This window comes from Nannospalax galili, unplaced genomic scaffold (genome assembly GCF_000622305.1).
Source record: "Nannospalax galili isolate Female #2095 unplaced genomic scaffold, S.galili_v1.0 scaffold307, whole genome shotgun sequence".
NCBI classification, from domain to species: domain Eukaryota; kingdom Metazoa; phylum Chordata; class Mammalia; order Rodentia; family Spalacidae; genus Nannospalax; species Nannospalax galili.
Genome location: NW_008359625.1, coordinates 6,205,202 through 6,214,892, shown reverse-complemented (window position 1 = coordinate 6,214,892; position 9,691 = coordinate 6,205,202).

Genomic DNA, 9,691 nt, shown 5'->3' with positions numbered 1-9,691 from the left:
TTAGAAAGTCTAGTGATGGGCCAGCAAGATGTTTCAGTGGGTAAAGTTGCTTACTGCCAAGAGTTCCAAAACAAAAAACAAAAGAACAGGCTGCGTGTGGTGGGACACGCCTTTAATCCCAGCACTAGGAAGGCAGAGGCAGGTGGATCTCTGTGAGTTCAAGGCCAGCCTGGTCTACATAGTGAGTTCCAGGACAGCTGGGGCTACAGGGAGACCCTGTCTCAAAAAGACAAAAAAAATAAATAAATAAAATAAAAGTCTTTGTCATCTCCTAGCTTGGGGATATGGACCTTTGTGCAATCCTAGAAATTTACCCATGATAGGGAACTCAAACTTAAGCATTTATCATAACTGCAGTGGGCTAGCCCTACCCTCAGTTTCTGATTCTGCAGACCTGAGAATGTGGCTGAGACCAGACCATATCTGCAAGGCAGACACCATCCCCTACCCTGTTTTAAATGTGACCAGCCTTAATTATCCCCTTTCTCCAGATTCATTTGCCCACTCTGTCCCAAAGGTGCACACAGTAGTCTTGTGTAGCTCTGATTCACCAGAAGGCTTATCAAGCAGCATCATTTGAAACCATCATCACCTTACAATGTGACCCCCCCACACCCCCTCCCAAATAAGTAGGCATAATAAAATTTTTTTGTTAAGTGACATAAAGGTTATGAAAGAATGAAGACGAGGAAGGAACTCTGACCCCACATCTACAGCCAGAGTCCTAGAACAGGGAGGATTTACTTAGTCAAGACCTCCAGCTCATTTTCACCTCACTTCCAATTCATAACCAGTCACAGAGACTTCCCTTCCCACAGCTGGCCAACAGTGTTCAGGCCCACCACACCTGAAAACTTTTCCTTTTTTTTTCTAAACACCACTACCATTTGTCTTCATTTAAATGTAAGTCTCTACCAATCGTGGTATCTAGCTTCCTTTACATAAACAGCTCTGAGTAAATAGTCCATTTGGCTTCGTTTGGGTGGTCTCGGTAGATTTCCAGACCCTTCTCAACAGCAAAAGCCAGCAAATTATTAATAGCTTCCAGTTCTTGCAAGTATTCCTGCGGGCTGTTGTTCACGCTGCTTCCACTAGGTGGCACCATCGACTTTGAAGTGCAGCCAAGCTTCCAGACTTGCTGGGAAGGAAAAAGAAGGGGAAAGATGTAAAGTCGCCTGTGTTTCTCTTTGCATATGAACCTATCATTTTAGCATCTCCTAAGTAGCATGCTTACACTGTGGGTGGGAGGCAGGGAACCTACTGGTTCTAGTACCCCGAGGACAGACGCGAAGATCAGAACCCCATGGCCCAGGCTCCCATCCTCTGCACTTTTGACATTCTGGTCAGGACGATTTGAAGTGTAGGGGAGAGGACGGTGTCCTATGACTAGTAAATATTTAGCTGCATCTCTGACCTTTCTCAGTGTCAGAAATAACCCTGGTCTTCCAGGTCTCACTAGGCTGGTATAACAAAATACCATAAACTGGACAGCATATAAACAACATTTATTATTCATAATCCTGATGGATAACTCCAAAATTAAGGTACCAATTTGGTGCCTGGTGAGGATCTCCTTCCAGTTGAAAACTGCTGACTTCCCACTTGTAGAGAAAGAGAAGAAAAAGAGTTGGAAAGAGCAAGCAGCTCTCTTGGTACACTAATCCCACTCATAGGGCTGCACCCCCTTAAAGGTCTTAACATCACTTTGGGGGTTAGGAATTCAACCTATGTGTGTTTTGGGGGAAGAGGGGAGTGCTGAGGATTGAAAGGACTTCAATATGTGAATGAGGGGTGGGGGTGGTGCCAACATTCAGACAATAACAAAAGTGCCCTCAAATGGCCCCTGGAGGAGCACAGGTGTTCCTGGTTAGCACTGAGCTGAGCCCCTTGGAGAACAGTTTACTACTGAGCCCTTTTCTGTTGCTCTCCATACACGTTCTCAGAACAAACTAGAAAGGACGGGATGTCCCTGCATACTATAGCTGCAGCATTTTTATTTTTTTTTTTCAGTACTGGAGATTGAACTCAGGGCCTCAAGCACTGGAACACTCTGCCTCTGAACTACACCCCAGCCTGTCAGCATTCACTGACTCTAAGCCAGTGCATTTTAGTGGGAGTAGGGCCAAGTCTAACAAAAACACCTGCAGTACTTATAAAACTGCATTCTTGGGCCCTATCCTAGACCTACATCAGGATTGCTGAAGGGAAGTCAAGAATCATCCACCCTTTGCTGTCTTTTCTTTTTCCACAAGCTCAGCTTGATTATCTGATGGAAAAAAGTTTGAGAAGCATAGGCCCCACCAACCCCCCTACCCCAAGTCCTCCTTGGTATACCTGGCCTACAATTTGCTCCTAAGAATGTTGGAGCTAGGTATAAACATTTTGGCAATAGGAAGGGGCTATAGCCCAGTGCAGAGCATTTGCCCAGTGTGTGTGAGGCCTTGGATTTAATCCCCGGCATCATTAAAAATACATCTGGGGACTGGAGAGATGGCTCAATAGTTAAGAACACTTGCTGCTCTTACAGAGGACCTGGGTTTGGTTCTCAGCACCCACGTGGTGGCTCACAACTGCCTGTTAACTCCAGTTCCCCGGCCCTCTTCTGGCCTCTTCTGGCTGCCTTGCACACCAAGCACACACGTGGTGCATATACATACTTGCAGGCAAAACACTCTTACACAGAAAAAAAATTAAAAACTAAAAAATCTAGTTCCAGCCACCCCTATACGCAGAGAAAAAAAAAAAAAAAAATCCCAGAAATCTCAAGGAGGAAGGAGAAAGCTGCTGTCAGCCACGTGTGCCCTGCCGCCATCCCTTCCACGTCCCTCCCACTGGCAGCCTTCCCCTTTCTCTTTCTCGCTCTTCCCATGAGGATTTCTCCCACTCTGGTTCCCACCTTCTGTTTTCGCAGGTGTCCTGCTCTCAGCGCCCTGGATGGAACTGCCCCTTCCCAGGTTCTAGGCCTGTTCTAATGTTCCTGAGGACTTTTCTGCCTAGGAGGCATGCGTATGCCCATCTCTGAAATCCCTTGAGCTCAAAAGTGTGCTCTGCTCACCTGGAGTCCTGTTACTTCTCTGTTCTAAAGCCTGAACAGGGGGGACATGGTAGCATCCCAGTACTCAAGAGGCTAAGGCAAAAGGATTTCTATGCGTTCCAGGCCAGCCTGAGCTACAGAGTAGCACTTGGTCTCAAAACAAAACAACGGTTCAGCAGTTAAGAGCGCTTGCTGCTCTTTCAGGGGACTGTGGTTGGTCCCAGTACCCATATCACATGGCTGACAACTACCTGTAACTCCAGCTCCAAGGGATCCAACGTCTTCCTCTGATCCCTGAAGGAATCTGCACACATACACATATGCATATGCATATATGCATAAATAAGTAGTATAATGAATCTTAGAAAACAAAAACCCAACAACAAAAAGCCTGACCAGTAGCCATGATTTTCAAGATGTGATGGTGTGGTCCTGGGGGTCACATAACATTAGGCAAGGCAGTCAACAAGCTAACTTCTGGTTGGTTGTTTCTTCATCTATAAGAGAGGCTGAGCTGGGTGTTGTGGTGCACGTCTATAATCCCAGCACTCAGGAGGCAGAGGCAGGAGGCAGGAGGATCTCTGTGAGTTCAAGGCCAGCCTGGTCTACATAGTGAGTTCCAGGTCAGCTGGGGCTACAGGGAGACCCTGTCTCAAAAAGACAAAAAAAAAAAAAAAAAAAAAGAGAGAGAGGCTAATGTTGGCGCCTACCTTCCAGATAATCTCTGTGAAGTGTTAGTACCACCTGGTACCCACTATTGAAAAATCAGAATAGGGATGAAAATGGCAGCTGCTTAGCCTGTCTGCCAACCCACCAAGGCTGCAGCTGGAGTTGGAGGTCCTGAGTACTCGAGGACTCATCTAGCCCCATTTCCCCAGGAACCTGAGAAGAGAGAGGGGAATTGACCTGCCTGAAATCACAGCTTGGCAGTTCATATGTTGCCTGGCTTGCTGTTAGCCAGTCTTTTTTATTTTGATTTAATTTGTGATCCGAGCAATGCAAGTCAGAGACTAGGGTTTTCCAGAAGAAATGCTCCCTGGGCCAGGTGTGGCTCCAGGGAGGTAGCATGATGATTTACAGTCACTCAGTGACTTGAAGGCTGAGGTCAAGGCATAGGGTGGGTTTAGTCCGGGGAGGGCAAGCCAGCAGGGTTTCAGTTCAAGGTTGTAGCGCCAGCTCACTACTCTTGCGTGAGGATTCCTGCCTCCCCACTCCCCCTAAATCCGGAGGCTTAGGCAGAAATGATGCCCAGAAACAAGATGGGCAGCTTTGCATCCTGAGCACAGATGGGTAGAGGAGCTAGCCTCAGAGCTGGCCTGACATCCTGTGTGCCCCGGGTCACAGTGGACACTAATGTCCACCCTTCCAAAAGCTCTTCCTGCCTCTACAACCAAGTGCTGCCAGGGGCTAGTTTGTTTCTTTTCTATGACTTATAATGTTGCTAAAGACAAGGAAGAGACCGATTAAGAATCTCTCCCTATTTTAGTCAAAATTGTACACAAATTCATTTTTCTGTTTTTGTATATGTTACGTCTTTTTCTCTTACGCAAGCTAGCGTTTGAACCCAGAGTAAATTCTTTTTTTTTTTTGCCAGGAATTCTGCTAACACCCAGATGGGGGAGACAGAGCCATGGGTCCTGACAGTGAGAAGAAAGGCCTGAGGGAGGTGGCCCATGAAAGACCAGAAGAGGACACTCCAGGGTGACCCCACTGGCTCTCAGTCCCCCTGGGTACTTGGTTCCCAGAGTTCCCAGATTGAAAGAAGGGGGAGCCATAGCAAGGACAGGATAGAACACTGAGCCAGAGGTCTTGAATGCACTGGACAGTACCAGTGCTCCTAGACAGTGTGGTGTGACTGACCAAAAGAACCCAGGTGCAACAGTTAGGTGTAGGGCTGGGTGATCTCCAGTGAGGCTCATGGCCTCTTGGAATTGGGTTTTTCCATCCACAAAATGGTAAGAATTGATGTTTAATTGCTCAGGAGTCAGGTGGGGGGCACCTAATAACATGACAGGATAAAATGCCCAGAACAGACAAGATAGGAAATGTTTAGCATCCAAAAGGAATCTTGGAAATGAGGCAGTTCGAGGGTGATGTCTTAGTTTGTTTCTTCATTGCTATGACAAAACACTCTGACCACTACCAACTTGGGGAGGAAAGGGTTTATTTGTCTTACATCTCCCAGGTTCATCAGGGAGCCCAAGGTAGGAACTCAGGGCAGGAACCTGGAGTCAGGAGCTGGAGCGCAGGCCATGAGGATCACTACTTACTGGCTTGCTTCCCTGGCCCCCCACCTGCCCAGGGGTGGTACCAACCCCAGTGGGCTGGGCCCTCCGACATCACTCAACAATTAAGAAGGTGCCCCACGGACATGGCCACAGGCCAGTCCAATGAAGGAAATTCCCCAATTGAGGCTCCCTCAACCCAGGTGTGTCAAGTTGACAGTAAAGCTATCTAGCACAATGTCCAGAGGCTCATTATTTGTGTAATGCCCAGCTTCTCCGTGGAGCTAACCTGCTCAGACCCCTCAGGTGTTCCCTGTCACTTCCCCCGGCCAATGGGCGAGGCAAGTGAGCTTTATACTGCCTGCTACTCTTTGGCAGGAGGCCCTGACCTAAGAAGGCTGGAGGACAAGGAGAAATTGAGCTCTGATGGAAGAGAAAAATGGCCTGTTTCTCCTGGCACACCCTGTGTTCATGGGAAGAAGAGAAAGTGGAGAAGATGGAAAGAATAGGGACTGGAGAGATGGCTCAGTGGCTAAGAGCACTTGCTGCACAATCATGAGGACCTCAGTTTGGATCCCAGCACCCATGCAACAAGCTGGGCATGGTCTTGCACACGAGCCCATAACCCTCGTCCTGTGGGAGGCAGAGACAAGAAGTTCACTGGGACTTTCTGAGTGCCAGGCTAGCTGGAAAAAAATAAGCTCTAGGCTCCAGGAGAGACCCTGCCTCTAAGGAATAAGCTGGGGAGTGATGGAAGAGGACATCCCTCCTCTAGCTTCTGTGCACACCCTCGGATACACACACCCTATGCGGCAGGCACAGTAACTAGCAAACCCTTTTCTTGATTATTTGACTTTATCCTCATGACACAATGAGGACGTTAAGTCAAAGGCCAAACAACCTGTTTTGGAGCTGGACCTGGCTATGCAATCCCAAGCCTATGTTCTTCAAAAAGGTGCTGAAGGAAAAGAAAGGAGAGGAGAAACAGGTGTTCTGCAGTGGTCCAAGGCTGTGCTACATGGAGAAAACAGAATTAAACGCTCAGGAGAAAAGTCAATTCTGTCTTGTCTCCTTAGTCACATCTTTGGCTTTCCCAATGTGGGCCCCACAGTGTAGTCAGCTCTCCAATCTGCAGCTCCTCGTCTGTGGATTCCTTATCTGTAAATTCTACAGTCTTAGATTCAGCCAATTGTGGATGGAAAATATTCTAAGATTCACATACAACTGAACATGCACAGCTTTTGATGTGTGGTAGTGGTGGGATTTAAGACAGGGGTCTTTGTGGGAATATGCATCCTGGACTGGTCTTGAACTTATGATCCTCCTGCTTCAGCCTCCAGAATGCTGGGATTATAGATGCACACCACTATGCAAGGCATGCACAACCTTTTTCTTGTCATCATTCCCTGAAGAATAAAGTCTAAAGCCAGGTATGGTGGCACATACATGTAATCCCAGTACTTTGGAAGGGGAGACAGGAGGCCAGGAGTTCAAAGTCATTCTCAGCATCATAACAAGTTTGAGGCCAGCCTGGGCTTCAGGAGATGCTGTTTCAAAACAACAGCAGCAAGCCGGGCATGGTGGTGCATGCCTTTAATCCCAGCACTTGGGAGGCAGAGGCAGGCGGATCTCATGTAGTTCAAGGCCACCCTGGTCTACATGGTGAGTTCCAGGCCAGCTAGGGCTACAGAGAGACCCTGTCTCAAAAAGACAAAAATAAATAAATAATAAATAAATATATAAAAACAGGAACAAAAACAAAAGCCACAGCAACAGAGTCTTAACTATTGAAAATAGTTCAGATACAGATATACATAAATGATACATTATTCATAGTTATAAATATAGTACATTGGATTAGGTATAAGTAATTTAGAAGAATCATAGAGATGATTTAAAGGGTGTAAAAGAATTTGTGTAGGTTATATGCAAATACTACACCTTTTTTTTTGTTTTGTTTTTGAGACAGGGTCTCCCTGTGGTGGGGGCTGGCCTGGAACTCACTATGTAGACCAGGCTGCCCTTTAACTCACAGAGATCCACCTGCCTCTGCCTCCCAAGTGCTGGGACTACAGGTGTGTGTGCTACCACACCCGGCACTAAACCATTTTTTAATGAACTTCAGCATTCAAACATTTTGGTATCCTGGGAGTTGATGAAACCATTCCCCTGCAGATGTAGACTTTACCATTTACCCTAGATCTTGTTTTCCAAACTAGAGAGAAGCTGAGGACAGACAGGGAGGGTAAGAGATGTATACATTTGTGTAGCCCCAGCACAGGGCATCCACCTTAGAGGGCTACTATGGGTCACTCTGCTTCCCGGAGTTAAGAGACTCCACAGGGCTTAGGTGGGACCAAGGTACCATCAGTCAGGAACAATGGGAGGCAGCAGACACAGAGCCCCACAGAGAAAGCAGGGAGAGAACAAAGAGTGGGCCCCTGTCATGGCAACAGAGCCAAAGGATAACCTAGCATGGGGAGCAGCATTAGAGTAGCAGAAGTGGGGGAGGGGCACTGGGGACTGAAAGGCCGGCAGGGACAGAACTGGAAGGACCCTGGCATCATTCCTCAGAACCTGATTCACAGGGCAGAGGCAGGAGTATTTTCCTAAGACAGGTTTAGCGCCCAGAATTTTATGATAAAAGTTGTGACTAGGAGTTGTCACTAAGGGGCTTTCAGCCCGGCTCTTTGTCCACCTAAGAGGTGACTAGCTATCTGGAAAGCCACACACTCAAGAATCCTGGGCCCTTTTGTGCATTGGGCTGAGGGAGGCAGCCAGCTGGGCTCTTGGCTCAGGGCTCATTACACTTTGCCAGTTTGCTGCTGCTGCTGCAGACACCCTGTAGCCCTGGGTGTCATTAACCCTCAAGAAGCTAAGTCTTTGATCTTTGTTTAGAAAGTGAGAACTTAGAATGATGCACAAAAATAAATAAATAAACTGAATACTAACACTTTAAAAAATGCTTGCACTTCCCAAATGTCTATTCCAAGTCTACTGTGCTATATTCAAATGGGTGTGGCATGAAGAATTCAGACCAGTTTCGAAAATTTTAGGCCATGAGCAAACCCCTCAGCTATGAAAGAGATGGAGCTTTTTTGCCCTGTGACTTTAAATAAGTCCCATAAATCTCAGGTCCCTGGTCTCTAAAGACCATAAAGACCAATAGACATTATCTGAAGTTCTTTCTTTTTCTTTTTTTGGTCCCACTGGAGATCCTCCTGCCTCAGCCTCCTGAGTGCTTGAATTACAGGCTTGCCTGGCCTGGCCTTCCTCTTTACTGGGCAGTGCTGATTTTTTACTTTGTCTCCTCTAAGCACCCCTTTTGGGTAATTGCAAGAAGTCCCTTTCTCTGCCTTATCCCTTCCTGCTTAAGCTTAAGGCTGTCCTCAGGACAGGTAAACTGTCACTGTCAGGTCAATAAGTTTTCATCTGGCATTCCTCTGCTTGGCCCCCTTTGCTTGCAGCATAAAATTCAAATACTACCCAGGCCTTCTGAATTCTTCTAGGCCTACCTATGACCTATCTCACTCCTTAACTGGTCCCTAAATATCCCGTATTTGTAATTTCCCCTCAGGCCCTAGTCATCCCCTTCCCCCGCTCCCAGATTGCCTTTCCTGTCCTCCAGTTCTCCTTCCACAATTTATTCAACATTCAAGGCCATCAAAAGCTCCAGGGGGACTTCCGCTTATGCCCCAGCCCATCTTCCTGACTCTGGGCTTCTATTTGGAAGTCCTAAAGCCTCCGGCGCGTGTGCCTTGATGGTGTCCCGTGTAAGTGGGGAATGCGGGCACTACAAAGTCACTTCTCTGGGGGCTTTTCCTCACCAGGCTGCCTTCTCTCTGACTTGGGAACCCTTCTACGGAGAGGTGGGTCCCGGGGTCCTTTATGGCCTGTGTCTCATGAGTGTCAGCTCCCTGGAGGCAAATGTAGAACTAACTGCCTGGAGCAGAGGGCAGGGAGTGTGGCAGCCCGTGCCCCGAGGTCTAGGTCCGGGTTTCCAGCCCCTGGCTGAGCGCATCCTGCGAATGAATGGATCCCGGAGAGCCCACGCGCGCGGCCACCATCAGCACAGAAGGGGTTAAGTCACCATCTCCCCAACCCCCGAAAGGCGAGGGGGCGAGTCCGGCAGAAGGTCCTGTTTACCGTGGCTCCCCCTCGGCGGCGGGCCCGGGGAGAGTGGTTACCGTGGCAACCGGCCGGGCGCCCGCCAGCTGCGGATTAGCTCACTGGAGCCGGGTGGGATGGGTCGGGAGGAGGGGGCGCGCGTCACCGCAGCTAGTCGCGGCGCAGCGGAGGAAGAGGCCGGGCGGCGCGGAGGCGGCTGGCTACGGGCCGTGGGAGGGGCGGCCGAGTGCAGGGGAGGCGCCGGGGACCCGGCGGGAGCGCGCGCGGCGGGGACCCCAGGGGCTCGCGGCGACCGGCAGAGGCC